At 36.3% G+C, this 17721-nt stretch overlaps 1 long non-coding RNA gene across 1 annotated transcript in view; it reads right to left on the minus strand.

Annotated features, from left to right (window-relative positions):
• The window catches only part of LOC113964962, a 201070-nt gene extending 188921 nt beyond the window's left edge, over positions 1-12149 (minus strand). Inside the window, exon 1 of the long non-coding RNA XR_003533364.1 lies at positions 11818-12149. This is a non-coding gene — a long non-coding RNA (uncharacterized LOC113964962). The remainder of the gene's footprint in view (positions 1-11817) is intronic.
• Between the last annotated feature and the right edge of the window lie 5572 nt (positions 12150-17721).

The following is a 17721-nucleotide window of genomic DNA, read 5'->3' on the forward strand; positions in this document are numbered from 1 at the left end:
CCAGCTATTTATTTTTTGAGTATGGCATTTGATAAAGAAGAGTGCAGAATTTGGTATCATGAGTGAAAGCTTCGGTCTAATATAGGTTTCTTTTTTTCCAGATATCACAGTTAGGTTGATGTCACTCAGTAATATTAAGCAAATATTTGAATAAAATATGGAAGTTAATTAATCAACTAAATTTGAGTCAGGCACTACACTCCCTCCTAGGGAGGGAGAAAAGAAAGAAGGTTTTTCACAACAACAGTCCAAATGGCATCAGTTATTAGTCCATTAATTCAGGAGCATCCTTCATGGTGAACCTGGGAATTGTAGGAAAGCTCTATCTCCAATTCAGGTATAACCTATATTGTGATCAGTATGACATATTGTGCTTGAGAGATAGGGACATAATTAATCTCTGAATGTGAGCCTATGCCATAAAGTCATTGTCATTTCATGAACTGCCCATCATTTTTCTACATTTTTGTAACAGACCGACAGCTTGAATAAAAAACAATTTTGGAAAACTAAAGACTTCTGAAACAAGGAGGTCATGGATAGTTAATGAAGTGCTATGGGAATTGCCTGCAACAGGTCTGGCAGCAATGAGTAATGACAGCTTGTTCAAGGGCTACTCTGGCCACTGTCAATGGGATGGCAAGATTAAGTAAGGCAAAGGCCAGAGACTCCCTCCATCTGTCAGCAGCCTAGCTGAATTAATTCCCAGCACATGAATCCCTGAAACATGCATCAGCTGCACATCTCTCTCAGGCTTTCTCGATATTGTTTTGTTTGGATTTACAGACTGAACAGAGACAAAGCACCCAAAGTTTGAAAAACCTTTGTCCTTACTTCAATTAGACTGGTTTACCAGCAGCATAGGAGAGTGTCATTCAATAAGATTCAATATTTTGGTAAAAAGAGGAAAATGAAACTAAACACAAATCTATACAATCCCAGAGTTGAATACTTTTTACTTCCTTAATCTTGCCTTCATTCAAAAGCATCCAGGACATAAATACAGCTCCTTAGCTAAGGATCCACAATATGGCCCTATTTTGCAAATAGTACCATCAAGCACAACTCCTGTACTACAGGTCTACTCCTCTTACACTACAGGTCTGCTCCTTTAGCACTCCTGCATTCACCACCTCCAGGAACTCCCCCTACCTATTCCCCTTCTTTTCTCCTGACCCACTTCTTGTCTAAAAGGATTCAGCCTTAGCGACTGGCATCTCACCCAGCACCACCACTGGCAAACACATCTTGGCTGCAGTGTTTCAGGTGAGTTTTCCTGAGATTAACTCCCCAGTTATCCAAAGGCATCACTCACTCTTGGCCCCTCCAAGACTGGCTGCCCCCTTGTGGGGGGTCCACTGGCACAGCCAGGACCACCAGCAAACCAAGTCCCTCAGCCCCAGCAAGTCATACAAACAACAAGGTAGCCCCCCACAGCACCGGCCTCTAAAGGAGGGCCCCACACAGAGCAAGAGAAAAACAGTTGACTCACAGGGCTCACCCGACCTCACAGCCCCACTCCTTGTCATTCCCCTCTCTCACTAACTAGAAAACAGCTCCCACAGCCACACCATGGCACACAACTGCCCTCCTCACCCCCTGGCTATCTTGTGCCTGGCGTGAGTGTCTCCTTCCCACGCTAACAGCAAATTTCCAGAAGGTTCTATGGACAGCCCTGGCCTTGACCTCCAGCCTCAGCCTCCAGTCCCAGCCCTGGCCCTGGCCCCCAGCCCATGTCAGGGTGCTTCTCACCCCACAGAGGGAGCTTCGGCAGAGGTCTGAAATGAAGTGATTAATTTCCAGTCCAGCAGGAGAGGATTTATTGGGGTACTCCTGGAGAGCCTGACCCTTGGCACACCTACAGGGGACATTCATTATCCTTGTCAAGATAAACAGTCAGTGGAAGTGTGTGAGATATTATGTCCATATTTTGCTCTCTGCTTCAGTGGAATGGTGGTCATCAGTTTGGGCATTGCTTCTGACACATTTAAGGGAAGTCGTTTCCTTTACTTGAGGCCACCCTGACATCAGCTTCTATTATCATTAAACCAGTCATATTACTGATGAACACCTTTATCAGAGTCTTGTAGGTTAAAAAGACATGCTTCTTGTTGTTAAGCTGTATTCAAGTGCAATCAGTTTCGACTTTACCCTCTCACTTCTCTGCAAGGAGAAAATGTCAGAGAGGCTGGAGAATTTGTTTGGCAAATATCTATCAATAGTGGAACAGATTTCCTCAGCCAGAAGAAAATAGTAATGACTAGTTCATCCCATAGTCTGCCCAGAAGGTTGATCATTATAAATTACTTTATTGACTGATGTCTCTACTCATCGTCCTGTGCTTCAGTGAACTGAGCAATCAACATATGCTAAATGCAGGTGAGGGTGTCATTCACAGCAAAATATTACTGCTGAACAAGCATGCTGTTTCATCACGATGCACAGTTTGTTTCCATTTCAGTTTTCCTGGTGGATAAATTTTATTTTTTTGAGTCCTGGAGCATTGGGAATTTTCACTTTTCAAACAGAAGCTTCTTGATTGTGGTTATATGGACACATTCTACAGTTGTTGTTATCTATATGCACTGGTTTGTGTGTGATCATATGTAAACAAATTGTAGCTGTAATTCCCAAGGAGGTTACATCTTTGCATGTCAGACACAATTCTCATTCTAGATAACGCATAAGAAAATGAGCTATTCACATACTTATGATGAAATATAAATCACCCAGTATAATTCATTATGGATCACTGAGCCCATATATAGTTTGTTGAACCAAACTATGGGAATGGAGAACTTCATGTTGTAGAGGTAACCATAGAGGCAAAAGTCACATTAAATATATTTGTGTTGTCGTTGCAATAGTAGAAATAGATTTCCTCTTTGCCTTGAATGGTCTCAGTTTAAAAGTTTTAATTAAGGCACCTAGACATCTGAGTTTAATTGTATATTTTTTCACAGTACATTAAGGAGATTATTTTCTCAGTAATTCTGGAACTGTCCTTGAATCATGCATTCTGTAATTGGCAAAATCACTAATATTCAAAGGAAATTTAATACAAGTTTTTGACTTTACTCTGAGTAATTTTTAATGTGAGTTACTGACTTGAGAAACCAATGCTGCATGATGAAAGAGAAGCATAGCTATCCCTACATGATTCCAATGTATCAAATTTAGACTTTGAGTGTTTTGCTGCTTGATTTAATCCACACTTATTGGTATGAAATAAATCTAGCATCTCCGATGACATAGACACAATAAAGATTGTTTCACATCTTGAAGTTTTAAGCTGTCGTAGAACATTTTCAACAGTGTTTCTGGGCCTTCTGAATTTTATGAATTATATCTACAAGAATTGTATTTACACCTATTCTCTAAAAGCATGATACCTCTAGGACTATTTTCTTCCAGAGAAAAGAATGGGAGAAAGAGGGCAGAAATGTCCGTTAATAAAAAATAATAACATGTAGATTTGTCAGAAAATAAAATGGATTGAAAAGCGGTGTTATATTTCTTTGGCCCTTATCAAGATAAACAATCCTATATATCTGTCTTGTGTTAAAGAATCGATCTCTTGTTTGAGAAAGAGTTGTAATATCAAACAGCAATAGAAATGTGGGCTTTCATTACATCTTTCTTTCCATTTCCTAAACAAGGAAATGTATGGGGACATTTTTTTTTGGTCAAAAACTTGTTCAGAATTGTTAAGAATATACATTTTTTGGTATATGAAGTTGTGAATAATGCACAGTGTAAGGCACAAGGAGCAGCCCCTGTGTTCAGGATGATAAAAAGACACTGGAAATACTTCAGTGTCATACAAAATCACAAAATTAAATTACTGCTGGCTTCATTACTTTAAAATATAATTAAATAAGAATAATTAAAAGCCATGGAAATTATTATGACAATATATTATCTGAAATATGCTACATTAGCCAAAATTTATATGCTGCTTTATGCCAGAATAGTTTTGTTGGCTCAGAAGAAATAATCATCCTGGTTCTTGGAACACTGGAAGCAAATCGTGTTTAGGATCTGATTTCAAGAGAATTAGACTGTTTATGAGAATTAGTGACTTACTGAAACAATTTAATCAATGACTTTGAGTGTTCATGCTATTTTGGGGGGGGAAGGCAAATGAAATTTCCATCATATACATTATCTGAAATAAAACTAGGAGCAGTGGATCAAGTGACTGGCTGATTAAGATCTCTAAAGGAAATTCTCTAGTGACTCAGTTGTGCATACATATGCATCTATAATGAAACAGAGATTTAAAAGAATGTCACATAAAACAACAGCTGTATAGCTTATTTAGGTTCAAGATAGTACTACCAAGACAGAATTATTTGTTAAATATGTTATAATTTTGCATACTGCTGTTCTCTGATACCTCCATAACATGTGTCAATATTAAGACTGGATAACAGAAGACTTAAGTGAGTTTTATAAAGTTTTGGGGTGGATCCACTCCACTATCTCTAATATAAGAGCTGATTCTGAGTAAAACAAAGTCCTACTAGAATCCTTCCTGTCTTTCCATATTGGTACACTGACAAAAAGCGTGAGTTACGTACTGAAACAAAGATAAAAATAAGGTGATTTAATTTCTTTTTTTAAGGTTTCCCTGTAAGATGTTTACTCATGATTTCATTTAAGAAGATAGTTTCAAATGCTGGTTCTCCACACAGTATACAGAAGGTATAGTCTGTTATAAGTTAAATTACAAGAACATGAAGGATATGTTTCTATTATTTAATCTAGTTCTATAAAATGAACTGGTAGCAGGAATTGTCAGATGAGTTTTTTCTTATTTCCACTTGAAAGCTGCAACATTAATTTCAGAACTGTCCCTTCACATATGTCAGTAGAGCTATGTTGCATAGAACTAAGAGCTATCAATGGGTCTTAGGAATTCAGGAAGAGCAAAACACTACAATGTAATCTGAGTAGCTTTTAGAAGCCAGTGAAGCCTGTGTACCCCTATGAAAAACAGATTTTCAGAATTAAAATTTATGGAATTCAAAGGAATATATATTCCTTTTTTTATTTTTATATACATAATTTCCATAGGCTACAAAATACTCATACTGTCATTTTTAAGTATTCTGGGCCACAAAGAGCTGCTACTTACTGATTACTGCACAGTATTAAGAACAAAACTATTGTTTTGCTATGTTAAATGAAAAAATTTATCATAGTAATTTTTAACAGTTAATGGTGTTCACCTTTAACATCTTGCCTAAAGATGAATTTGAGAGTGTTTTGATGTAGTTTGTTTGTTTGTTTGTTTGTTTTGGAGGTAAAGAAAAAACCCTTCAGAGTCCCATATCCTAAATCAGGGAAAAAAGAAGAAGGTGTATAAATAATTAAGGTGTTACCATAGCTTTGTTACTGCTTAAGCACAGTAATTCTCGATGTTACAGATATGTGATAGAAGGACAATGAGTTATTTCTCACTATCATCTGCTCTGCAAAACTTTGTTCACTTACTTTATATTCCACAGACTAGTGTTAATAGTCACTGATCAGAGCAAGATTTGCCCATGTCTTTTTCCAGAGCCGAACATAATCAGCATTTTGCAAAGCAACAGCGCTTTTGGCTCAGGTCTAAATATTATGAAATTCAAGTAAACCCAAAATTTAAAGAGCTTTTCTCCAAAGTGTACTGTGTGTTTCAACGGCATTTTGTTGCATGTTGCACGGCAAAGCCTTTCTTCTATCTTACAGCATTAAAACAGATTATGTGAACAAAATACTTTCAATACCAGGGAAAATAGTATTTTGTTTTTAGGATCCTGCCATCCGATGATCTGCTGATCTGCATTTCTTGGTGACACCTTTCTGATAACTCAAGCAGCTTTATGACTAAAAAAACCTCTTATGGAACTCAGGTGTCATGTTTGGTTCTACATGGCTGTATTGTTAAAAGTTGCAAATTCACTGTAACAGTGAATATGCATCTGTGTGGAATGCAGACAGTAAAGGGTTAGCTTAAATATAGAATATAAAGACATATATGCACACATATAATAGAATCAAATCATAGAATAGGTTGGGTTGGAAGGGACCCTAAAGATCATCTTGTTCCAACCCCCCTGTATGGGCAGGGATGCCATAATATATACATATATATGTATGAATTTAGTTTTAACACAGGGATTTTATGCAAATAAGAGGAAGCTGCAGGCTGCTGTTTCAATGCAATTCCATTTGCTAAATTATGAAATTATTTTTTTTAAAGAGAACATAAAAGAAGAAAGAGATCTTGCTTTTCACTACATTCTGATGTCTATTTTAGACTACGTTGTTATTATTTGTCCTTAAAATGTTTTGACAATAGGTTCATGAATTGCTATTGCAAACTTCTCCACTTCTAAAATCTAGTTATATGAATTATTCCCCTCACGTATTATAGAAAATATGAAATAGGAAAAAAAAAGTTAAGTATTTCTTATTTATGACTGAAGAATTGTTTTTATCAGTCTTTAAACACTCATCAAAGATAAATTATTTATTCATGCTTAATAGAGCACCCCAGACTGTTGTAGGTTTCATTAGCTGAAGTTTGCATGACTTCTGTTTACCATAATAATATTTTACATTTACACAACGGTTTTCATTCAAAAGTATTTCAAAGTGCTTTGCATAGTGTGTTTATATAAGGGATAAATTAACCAACCAGTAAATTAGAGTTACATCTGGAGTGAAGCTCTACAAAAACTTTATGGCAAGAATCTTATATGGGTTTAATTTTTATGTTTTAAATAAAATTTCATTGATTTCAAGGCAGCAGAGCATACAATAGAATTAAACTGTGTTTTATAGAGGAGAAAAGAATCTTACTGCTAGGGCACTTAACTCCAACAAAGAAGCGGTCTCTGTTACTTGCTTCTGCCACACACCTCATGTCATCTTCCATCAATTTTGTCTGATTTGGGCCTTATATAACAACATAAGATCCTATAATATCTTCAGTTTGAAGGGACCCACAAGAATCTCGAAGTCCAACTCCTGGCCCTTCACAGGACAGCCCCAAGAATCACACCGTGTGCCTGAGAGTATTGTCCAAGCGCTTCTCAAGCTCTCTCAGACCTGGAGCTGTGACCACTTTTCTGGGTAGCCTGTTCCAGTGTTTGGCCACTGTTTGGATGAAGAACCTTTCCCTAATATCCAACCTAAATCTCCCTGGACTCAGCTTCGTGCCATTTTCTTGTGTCACTGGTCACAAGGTACTTGCCCCTTCGCTTTGCCTCGTGAGGAAGCTGTAGACCACAATGAGGTCTCTCCTCAGTCTCCTCCAGGCTGAACAGACCAAGTGACCTCAACAGCTCCTCATAGGGCTTCTCCTCAAGGCCCTTCACCATCTTTGTTGCACTCCTTTGGACACTCTCTAATAGCTTAATAACTTTATTATATTGTGATGCCCAAAACTGCACACAATATTCAAGATGAGGCCGCACCAGTGTAGAGCAGAGCAGGACAATCCCCTCCCTCAACTGGCTGGAGATGCTGTGCCCGATGGATTACTAATGATAATACCAGCTCCAGTTTAGTGACTTTTCACATGTACACAATTAATTACTTGAAATGCAAGCCAATCACAGTTAACTTTATCTCCATTTTAGCAATGAAAAACCCTCTTCCACAGACAGGAAGCTAATTTGTATAACGCTGAATTTACAATGTGCTAATAATGTACCTAATAAAGACCACCTTCTATGGGGTGGTCATGAAACATCAGTTATGTATCTCAGAAATAATGATTTATTCCAGTTGTTGACAATTTCTATTAAATTGTATGAACCTGAAACTGAAACTATTTTCCTGACTAGGCAGAGCAGAAAACACAATGTCTTGGTTGGAATTTCCACATACTGTTTAGCAGAAAAGAATTCTTCATTGACGTGTCGTAAGATAGTTGCTATAAGCATGTGTAAAATTTGAGAGATTATTCAGATGTGTAGTAAAACCAAGAAAGAATATAATTTCTTAGCTTGAAGCACTTAAAAACAAATTCCAATTCGGTCAGATTATACTACTTTGTTTTGAATGTAGAGTAGCACATAGGGTGTTAGTTCTTTTCTTTTTTTTTTCCTTGAATGGAGTTCATAGTATTAGAATCTTTCCAAGCTAAAAATGTAAAGTAGCAAGTTCATCAGGGTGGGTAAAGTCATTTACCAACATGGGAATTTTTTCTTTCAAGGTTGGCAGGAATAATATAATTCTTCAAAACTGAAACAGGTGGAAAATTATTTTGCTTGTCTTTTGACAATCATGTTTCTCCTGGCCTCACCTCAGCATGCTACTGCAGTGTTTGCAACCACCTTGCTGTGCTTTGCAACAAATCTATTTCTTCTTCTTAGTCTGGATCTGGCTATTCTGTAGTTCATTCCAAGGAATTCCACAAGAAATAATAAAAGCTTCAGTTTGTACAAATAGTACTGATTTCAGGTACAGTGGTTCAATGAATTGACAGGACCTACTAAAGTCATAATAGGCAGAACAAAGTATATTGGAATTTGCTCCACAGTAACTTCAGTGTAGCTGCTCACAAGTGAATATTTGCAGAATTGAAACTACCTTTCTTACTTCGTGAAATAAAGACTCATCCAAAAATGTTGGTGATGTTCTTAGCCCTTCTGAAAGCAAGCTGTGTAAGTGAAGAGCATGTCAATTCTATATAATCTAGGTTCTTATCAGTACAATATACCAGTACTCAACAGCATTTTTTTTTTATTTTTTTTTTTTTATGCTAGCTGCACTGTTGGTCCCAGTTACTGGAATAAGCAAACATTAGCTTTTTGGATATAAGTTGTGCTTCATATTCAGTTTGATCAGGCTGTTAGCTTGATCTAGTAATCCCAGAGAGTACTTCAAAATTGTTGCTGACTGTGTTCCCTGCTTCCTCTGCTTTATGGGACACAAGATAACTTCAAAACATAACCATCTAACTGGCAGTGAAAGATATATCATTTTTTAACTATGTGCAATAAAAACCCAAACCAAACAGAATCCTCTCTAACAAACAAACTAACAAATAAACAAATGAGATATTTTAAATTGTTCTGTATTATTAAAATGCTCTACACCCAAAATAAATTAATTCAAGCAGAACTTCTTTTTCTGCCAAGTCTAATAACTAGATATATCTTTTTATTGCAGCTTGCTGTGTGATATCATAGGAGGAAAGAGCCCCCTAATGGCTTCAGGTTAGCTAGGAAAATAAAAATAAATTTCACATTCTGTCAATTCAAGTTGGAAAGGAATGCAACATTAATTTCAAAAAGAACCAAATAATCTTTTTGAGAAAAAGGTAAGACAACTGAATCAGTTTAAAGTGTTGCAAAAAGTTCAGATTAACAACATTCAAGACTTGAAAGAAAATGCACAATTTGTAGTATGTAAACTCTTAAACCTTTCTTATTTGATTTTTTAATTCCATTTGTTTTCCTGAATTTGACAAAAGAAGATGCTTGCAATCGGTAATGTGGAAACGAATATCATATAGCTAAGTTTTTGGGCTTCTGATTTTCTTTTGTGCTTAAAAAAAAAAGGTTCAAATTTAATATTCTCTTTTCAAAAATAAACACTTTTAAGCTTTATTTGGAATTTCAAGGTTGACTACTAACAGATACTAATCTGGAGGGAACCATATTGCTGACTTTGAAATCACAGAATTACCATGATTTTATTTCCAGTAAAAAAATTATAAGGTATATTTAAGGAGCACAGATGAACAAGGCTTTTCAGAGAGAAAAGAGAGAGATTAATAAGAGCTGTAAGAAAGCTTTTGCGCTTACATAAAGGATTATTTTTGCAAGTCAAACTGCACATGAAATATATTGAGGCAGGCCTTAAGCTTTGTAAGAATCCAGTGAATTAGGCATCCAATTATCTTAGCTCCTTATAAAATATTGTCCATATTTGGTAGCTCAAACTCTTGATATCCATGTCTTTGTCTTACTGTTAAAATTTTCAGCCAGGTAATTAAAATATAAAGGGTTTCTCTCCATTTTTTATGGTCAGATTCTGCACTCTGACTCCATAGTCAATGTATGCAGTCTTCACCTTTGGCAGTATTTTGTGGAGTAAAATACCACTTAATGAAAGCTATGGTGGCAAAATGTGCCCCCAAGAGAATTATTTGTTACCTGGAAAGAATTTCAGAAGGAAACATTGAAATTGCTGACATGGATCAATTATGTATGTAAGAAATAACATAAACATTATTAATAAAGAAAATATAAAGAAGTAAAAAAGCACAGATGCTATAGTTTAAGTAATCCTTTAGTTTTGGCTCATCAGTTTAGTTCTTGTTCTTGCCAGTGCTTATTCATATTGTACATTATAGAAGATGAAGCTTTCTCTTAAGCATTACATATTTTTTCATGGGGCCACTTAGACACCCATTCAAATTATTGTTAGTTTTAAAAAAAATCTCTGTATGCCTAAGGTCCTCAACATTTAAAATGTCTTTCTTTTACAAAATTATAAATAATCATTTTGGTAAGTCCATATTTAGGTTTTGAGAAGTCATTAAGTATTTGAGTATGGTGGTTTATAGAAATTTATAAAAAAATTAATAGTAAAGGAAGAGAAGAAAGTGCTTTTCTATATTTGTGATGCTTTTGTCATTGGATAAATTGGATTAGGGTTAGGTGCACAATCTAAGAGCAAGATCTTGCTATAGGGAGTTTCTTAGTTGGGCAAAGCATTGGAATGTTGTACTTGGCTGGGTGCAAGCCCACCTACATGGTTACATGAATAGACTGATGCCTCTACTTCACTTAGAGGGAGTAATCACAATAGCTGGTATATGAAAAACTCTTCAGCAGCAGAATACACAAAACTGATGAGGAAGGTGGTGCAGATTATCACATCTGTTAGGAATATGCTCCTAGTGAAGTGACAATGCTGTCTTCCTAGTATTATGCTCCCATGGCCTGTAAATCCCGAGTTGATCAACTTCCTGACTTGCTTCATAACCAAAAGTCAGGTTATTTCAGTTTTAGCCTATCACCTTCAAAATCACAGCAATCCATCACAACCTATCACAGCAAAACCACTTACTGCATAGCGGAAGTAAATACATAGAAAGTTTATATAGAGATAGGCAATTAGGAGACAGTAGTGTCAATGTCACATCAAAACAAGCAATCAGTCTGTGGGATGGCTGCATCAAATATGCAGCACAGTGTAATAGAACATCTTAGGTTTCATGTCTCAGGTCATAAGCCTTGATCTTTGCTTTGCAGTCACAATGCTAGCAATAACTACTATATCTATATACAAAAAAAAAGGCAGTTTAATGCCATATTATTTAAGGCTGACCATATTTGCTCAGCTGTGGTAAGCTTGCAGTCAAAAGACAGATACTATTTCAAACTACTGACATGCACTGAAAAATCCTTCAGGTAAATGTTCTCTCTACCTGGCTTCAGAACACGTACACTAATGAATTAATTATATGTGAGCTCTTGTGTGCCGTTATTACCCCAGACTGCTTAGCATGTGTGGGACAAGTTACATTAAAACATCATCCAAGTAGTTAGAAATAATCTTTCTGGTTGTTTCATTCCCATTTACTTGAAGGGTTAAGCATGATAAATGCAATGCAAAACCATGTCCTGTTGCTAATTGTCTTCCAGTGTACATAGTGTTTGACACATATAATCTGTGACTGGAAGAAATGCAAGTGCAAAAAATGCATTCTGTGAACAGATGCCAAAGCTTGTGTTTAACATGCAAGATATAAAAGAATAATTCCTTTTTTTAGCTGCCCAGAAAAGCAAATTATAATTTCCTTACCTGGAAGATCAAACTCTGTATATCATCAGTATCATGTGAGCTAAGGGGAGAGGATGAATTTTTGTCTTCAGTAATAAGCCTTTCTTCAGAGATGCAGAACATGAGAGATGTAAGTAAAATGAACTATTCCAACGTCCAGTCTGTCATCAGTTGCACAGGTTTAGAGCTGGCATCCTCTTGCAAATGAAAAAAGGTAGCTCAGCAAGTTCTCCGCTGAAGGAGCTCAATATCAATGTTATCAGACACCGGTAGTCACATACTGATGCTAGAGTGTGTACAGTCTCCCTCTATTGCGCGCTTTCTCTCGCTTGCTCTCCCTCTCTCTCACCCTGACGTTCACTCAGCTCTGAATCTGAGCTCCTTCTGCTGCTGTATAATCAATCTAGCCTGTCTGAATCTAATAGGCCTCTATTTAACCAGCCAATCAATAGCACAGATTCTGCTGCTGCTCCCTGGGGTCTTTTCCAGGACTGGTATAAACAATATACCAGTTGGGCAGCAGTTTAAGCAAGTATTTTTCATTATTTTATCTCCCTTAAAGAAAAATTGTTTAGCAGAGCCCAGGTTCAAAGCTATCTTTCTCTGTGTTCTTTTTGTGAGAGTTATATAAACATGCACATTGCAGTGCACTGACATTCTGAACACTTTTAAATTTTTACCCAATCTGCGTGTTTTAGAACGCATATTAAAAAAGAAAGAAGAGAAAATGAACACACACACACATTTCCCCCATCCCCCAGTCTAGAAATGAACCTGCATGGCAAGCCTCAGGCTTTGTGTTCTGAAAAATCCAGCAGTGTGTTTTGTAACCTGGAATTGTTTATGGCAATTGTGGAAATTAGGCATAAATCAAGAATTAGGAGAATTGTGCTTCACAGACTGTGCTTCTAACCCATGCCAGCTCGAACTCACTTTTTTCCTACACTATTTATATTTCACCTTGTGTGATTTGGGGGGGAGGTTGTGGGTTTTGTTTCACTGCCTGTGTGTTTCTTTGGTGGGTTTTTATGTTTGTTTGTGTTTTTTGTTGTTTGGAAGGTTTTTTAAGAATTTATATAGGAACGTCATAGATTCAGATACAGGAATAACTAGAGGTACAATGTCTACTCAGCAGATTCACTTTTTCTGCCAAAACGTTGGTCAGAATTAACTGATAGAAACAACTATTTGTAGTACACTACAAGCATACCTTATCTTGCACTGCAGTGTGCTCAAGATGTGCTTGCAGGTATGCAAGAAATAGACTGTTCTTTGGTAGGTAAAACCAAAATTTCAGGAAGGATATTTTGCAAAGTAAATATTTTTATTGCACCAAACCAGAATTCTTTTAAAATTTAATTTTATGTTTTAGGGACACTAAATCATAAGAACATTGATTTGAGACCTCTTCATTCTGATTGCAGTTGAAAATTATGAACTAACTTTCATGCTCAAGCAAACTGTGGGAAAGTACCTACCATACTCCTAAGTCCAGAGGGTAGTTACATCAGTCACAGATGCTTCCATATAGCAGCATATTGACACTATTGTATTCTGTTCATAATTCAAAACAGCAACTGTAACTAAAGAACACCACGAGTCCAATGCATATGTTTTTTTAGAGAACATAGTCACATTCTTGGTGGATGTCTCATATATGATTATTGTAGAAATTCAACTGAATCCAGAAACAAAATGAGAGCTTTGATTTTCTACCTCTTCAGTGTTTAGACTTTCCATCAGTCAAAGGATCTCTCAATACACTGCTGCACTAACACCTTGTGTCTGAGATCCTGTCGAGAACTGGAACTTGCGGTCCAGCTCTTCATTTCATGGTCAAAATTGCGTCCTTAGAGAGTTAATAAATGTCAAAACTGTTACTGAAGAATGAGCTCTGTAGTCTAACATCAGAGTCTGACATAAGTAGATGTACTAATAATTTAATTTTGTTGTGACAACCTGGTTGATAGGGATTTCTCCTTGACTCATGAGATTTCTTGTGTAATCTCTTAGGAGTGGTCAAAAAGGGTTGTTCCTTTCCAGTCCCTTTATCAAAAAATCCCCCTTTAAACAGATTTACAGAGTCACGTCAGACAGTTTATGCCTTACATAACCTACCGATTTATCCAGACTTCTTGGATAAACATAAGCTAGGCCTACTAAGTCATCAATTTTATGTTATTAGTGTCTTGAAAATTCTAGTCAAAGACTGAAAGGGAAAGACAGCAGGAAGAAAAAGACCAGCTGTTAAACTGGACTTTGCAACATAAGAAGGAAATATATGGTGTTCATCAAAACTAAGGGGTACCTCTAAGCCTATTCAGAGATTTAGAGCTATCAGAAGAAAGATCTGTTTACTCTGAATGGTTACACAAGAGTATGTGTAAGGTCATGTGATGGCAGAAAATAACACATTTATAAACTTGAATCTCTTTTAACATACATACAAAAAAAGTTACAGGAAACAACCAATGAAGTCACAGTATCCGCAGCAAGTTTAACTCATCTGTTCTTCATGGGAAATATCATAGTATCAACCAACAATCTCTGATTTCCCAATTGCATACGGAATACCTCATTAACACATTTAACAGATGTCTCAAGTGTTTTGAGTGGTCTGCATTCGCTAAGTGATGCTCATAGATAGAAAAAAAGATTAACATGAGTAAATAAAAGTGAAGATGGATAGAATTATGTTCATACAATTGTATGAGTGTAGATCTGGTAGTGAAAGTGTGTAAGCCTGTACAGGCCTATATGTTGCAAGAATGGCAATTAGGGTGTTCTGCCCTTGAAGGGAGGGTGGAAGCAGAGAGGTGTATGGCAGTGCACAGTTTTTTGCAGATCTCAGTGAAATAAAGCCCAATAACACATGGTGTAATAAAACATCTGTTTTAATAACAGATTATAAAGAGGACTACAGATAGAGAGTACAACGTGCATCCCATGTATGCTGACAACCCTTCCTTCATGCAGCACAGACCATGGGTAGACTTTCCTAAAGCACCGTACTCGTACTCAGATCCTAATCATGGAGATGACTTTTTCTCTCTCCCACTCTGTTGCACCCTTTGTTTTGTGTAACAAAGAGAATCACATACCATATCCTGACATTTTTTAATATTACCTCTGCCATAACACCAATCAGCACAGCACAAACTGATTTGGGATATGCCAACAAGTTCCCTTAAAACAGCAGCTCATGCTAATATATGGGCTGCTCAAACCCTACGCCTGGAGCCCAATAGAGCAAGTGCAGGTTATCAAGAACCACTATGAAGAATGCACTGTTTTCCACAAGGCTCCCAATACAGATGAGAGGAGCACTGTTGCATGTATTGGAGTGGAAGAAGCTCACTTTCCAAGTACTCTTCTGATATTTTTCTTCCTGACTTCTTTCAGCATCTAATCTAATCTACCCCATGCAAATCAAACAGTAGTTGTATGTGAGCTGCTATTACAGAATTCTGCATTGCGCAGTTTGATACGTTAGTGTTTGGTTTTTACTCTTCAGTTGCGGGCAGGACTGTCAGGGTCACATTTTTAAAAAGATAATCACTGTGAATCAGCAAGTGTCCTTTTATGCAAACACTGAATTAATGATCAAAAAACCATTTACTGAAATTTTAATTGTATTTTGAGAATACAAATGTTAGCACACACTTGTCTAAGACGTAGCTTTAGATTCTACATATGCTGTGTGGAATTTGTGCTCATATTGAATATATACGGAAATATCTCCTTGGCCTTTATGTCTGTAGTGAAGTATGATAAATTGTTTTAAGAATGTATCAATACAACATATCACAGCATGATAATTCAGGACTGCAGTAATGTATCTTCAGTAGATAAAATGTATGGTTGCTATCTAGATAAATAGATGTTTAATACTGCAGGGATTAATGTTGAGACCAGTGTTTAAGCCTGAAATATTGAAACATTGAGCTAAACAATGCTAAAGTAATTTAGAATAAAAGGCATACTGTATAAACTCTGTTAAGAAGCTCTGCATATCCAGTTGTTTTTCATTTTGTTTTGCTTGGTTTGTGAGCCCTGTGTTTTCGTATGTTATTAAGTTTAGTTCTGTATGAGAAATTGTTTTTTCCACTATTTCAGATTTAATTAACAAAGAGGAAATATATGTGGTTCCTACCTTATGATTTCAACAACAATCAAGATAGTTTTTCTGTAACCAAGTAATCAAAGGAAAGCCAGTATGTGCAGCTCTGTAAGACTATATCTTGTGAACATTTAATAATACAATAACAGATTTGCCTATTCATAGAGGTGCCTTTGATAGATTCCCTCAATGAAAATAAAAAGTCAGGGTTCTACATTTTATACCTTTCACAGGAAAGAATTAATTAAATGGGCTTTCTACACTGAACCTAAACACTGCTTTTATTAATTGTACTACTGCTGACTGTATCATTCAACTCTCACGTCTTGCCGAGTCTTAACACATTCTTAAATTCTCAGACATTTCACGTTTGAAATTAAGTAATGCATACTCAGCTATTCAATGTAGAAACCTGAAACATTATTTAGCTTTAATGATACTTAAGAAAAGTCTTTTTCCAGAGATGGGGGACAAAACTGCATTTAAAATTTGTTTTAAATGCTTGACTGTAAATATGAGAATACTGAGGATAAATTTTGCAAATTTTATTTCATTTTTCCTTAGAAAAATTCCTTTACAGATCCAGAAGGGCATGCTTAGGAAAGAAGCCAAGATACAAGTTCTGAGAGTTAAGTAAGATAACAATACATAGTTTCTTGTATTCTATATAGTGTTTCTCATTATTTCTCAGTGGTGTCAAGCAATAGGATGGGAGGCAATGGGCAGAAATTGATGTACAGGAAGTTCACCTGAACACGAGGAAGAACTGCTTTACTGCATGGGTGACTGTGCACTGGAACAGATTGCCCAGAGAGGCTGTGGAGTCTCCCTCACTGGAGATGAATTCAAGAACTCTCTGAAGGCAATCCTGTGCCATGTGCTCTAGAATGACCCTGCTTGAGCAGGGATGTTGGACCAGATGACCCACTGTAGTCCCTTCCAACCTGATTCTCACAGAATAGACAAACATGTTAAAATTTGATTTTTTTCTATTTCAACCTATAGAAGCTAGTATTTTAGTTTTGTAGATACTCGGTTTAGTTTTGGTAAACATCCTAGAGAATGAGAGAAGGTAAATCCCCATTATTAAAGACTTTGACTTCAGTTATGAAAGCTATGTATATGAATCTGATATAATGGAATACATGTCCATAAAGCACAACATACCTTATTTTCTATCTGAATGCTTTACTGAGCTTCAGGGTGAACATTGTTATAAAAATGCAAACCAATAGAAATGAAATTATTTATTATCATCTCTGTTAATATTCGTGTTATTATGATGCTTCTAGGTCAGACAAACAATTCTCTAAAACAGATTGCAAAACTAAACGGGTAGCATTTCTAGGACTATATTTATCTTCTGCTTCTCCATGCAAAGATCATCCACTCCAAATTTATATATGTTTCTCTTGGAATTTACCAGATTTACTCTAATTTCATGTGTGTTTATGATCTATTTAACACAACTGGAATTGGTCTTTTTCATAGACTTCAGAACCTTCAAAGGGCCACACTGATGGTAGTGAAGGAAACGGGTTGTGCTATCCTCAAAGCCAACTTAAATAGAAAAGCTCATATCCATAGACTTAAATGTTTTTCTTCCTCAGAACACCATGGCCACATGTAAGCTACTTCTTGGAATGTTTGTGATAATTTCTAAATGTTACATAGACCTTGTTTGGAAGAGTTAGTCCAAGTCAAAACTTTCTTAGACATTTAAAAATACAGGCAATTATTGAATTTTTTAATGCAAAATTCCTGAGTCCCAGTATAATAAAATTAAATTTCTATGAGCTTTTTGG

Source organism: Neopelma chrysocephalum, unplaced genomic scaffold, assembly GCF_003984885.1.
Source record: "Neopelma chrysocephalum unplaced genomic scaffold, ASM398488v2 Primary Assembly neopelma1_22b, whole genome shotgun sequence".
Classification (NCBI taxonomy): domain Eukaryota; kingdom Metazoa; phylum Chordata; class Aves; order Passeriformes; family Pipridae; genus Neopelma; species Neopelma chrysocephalum.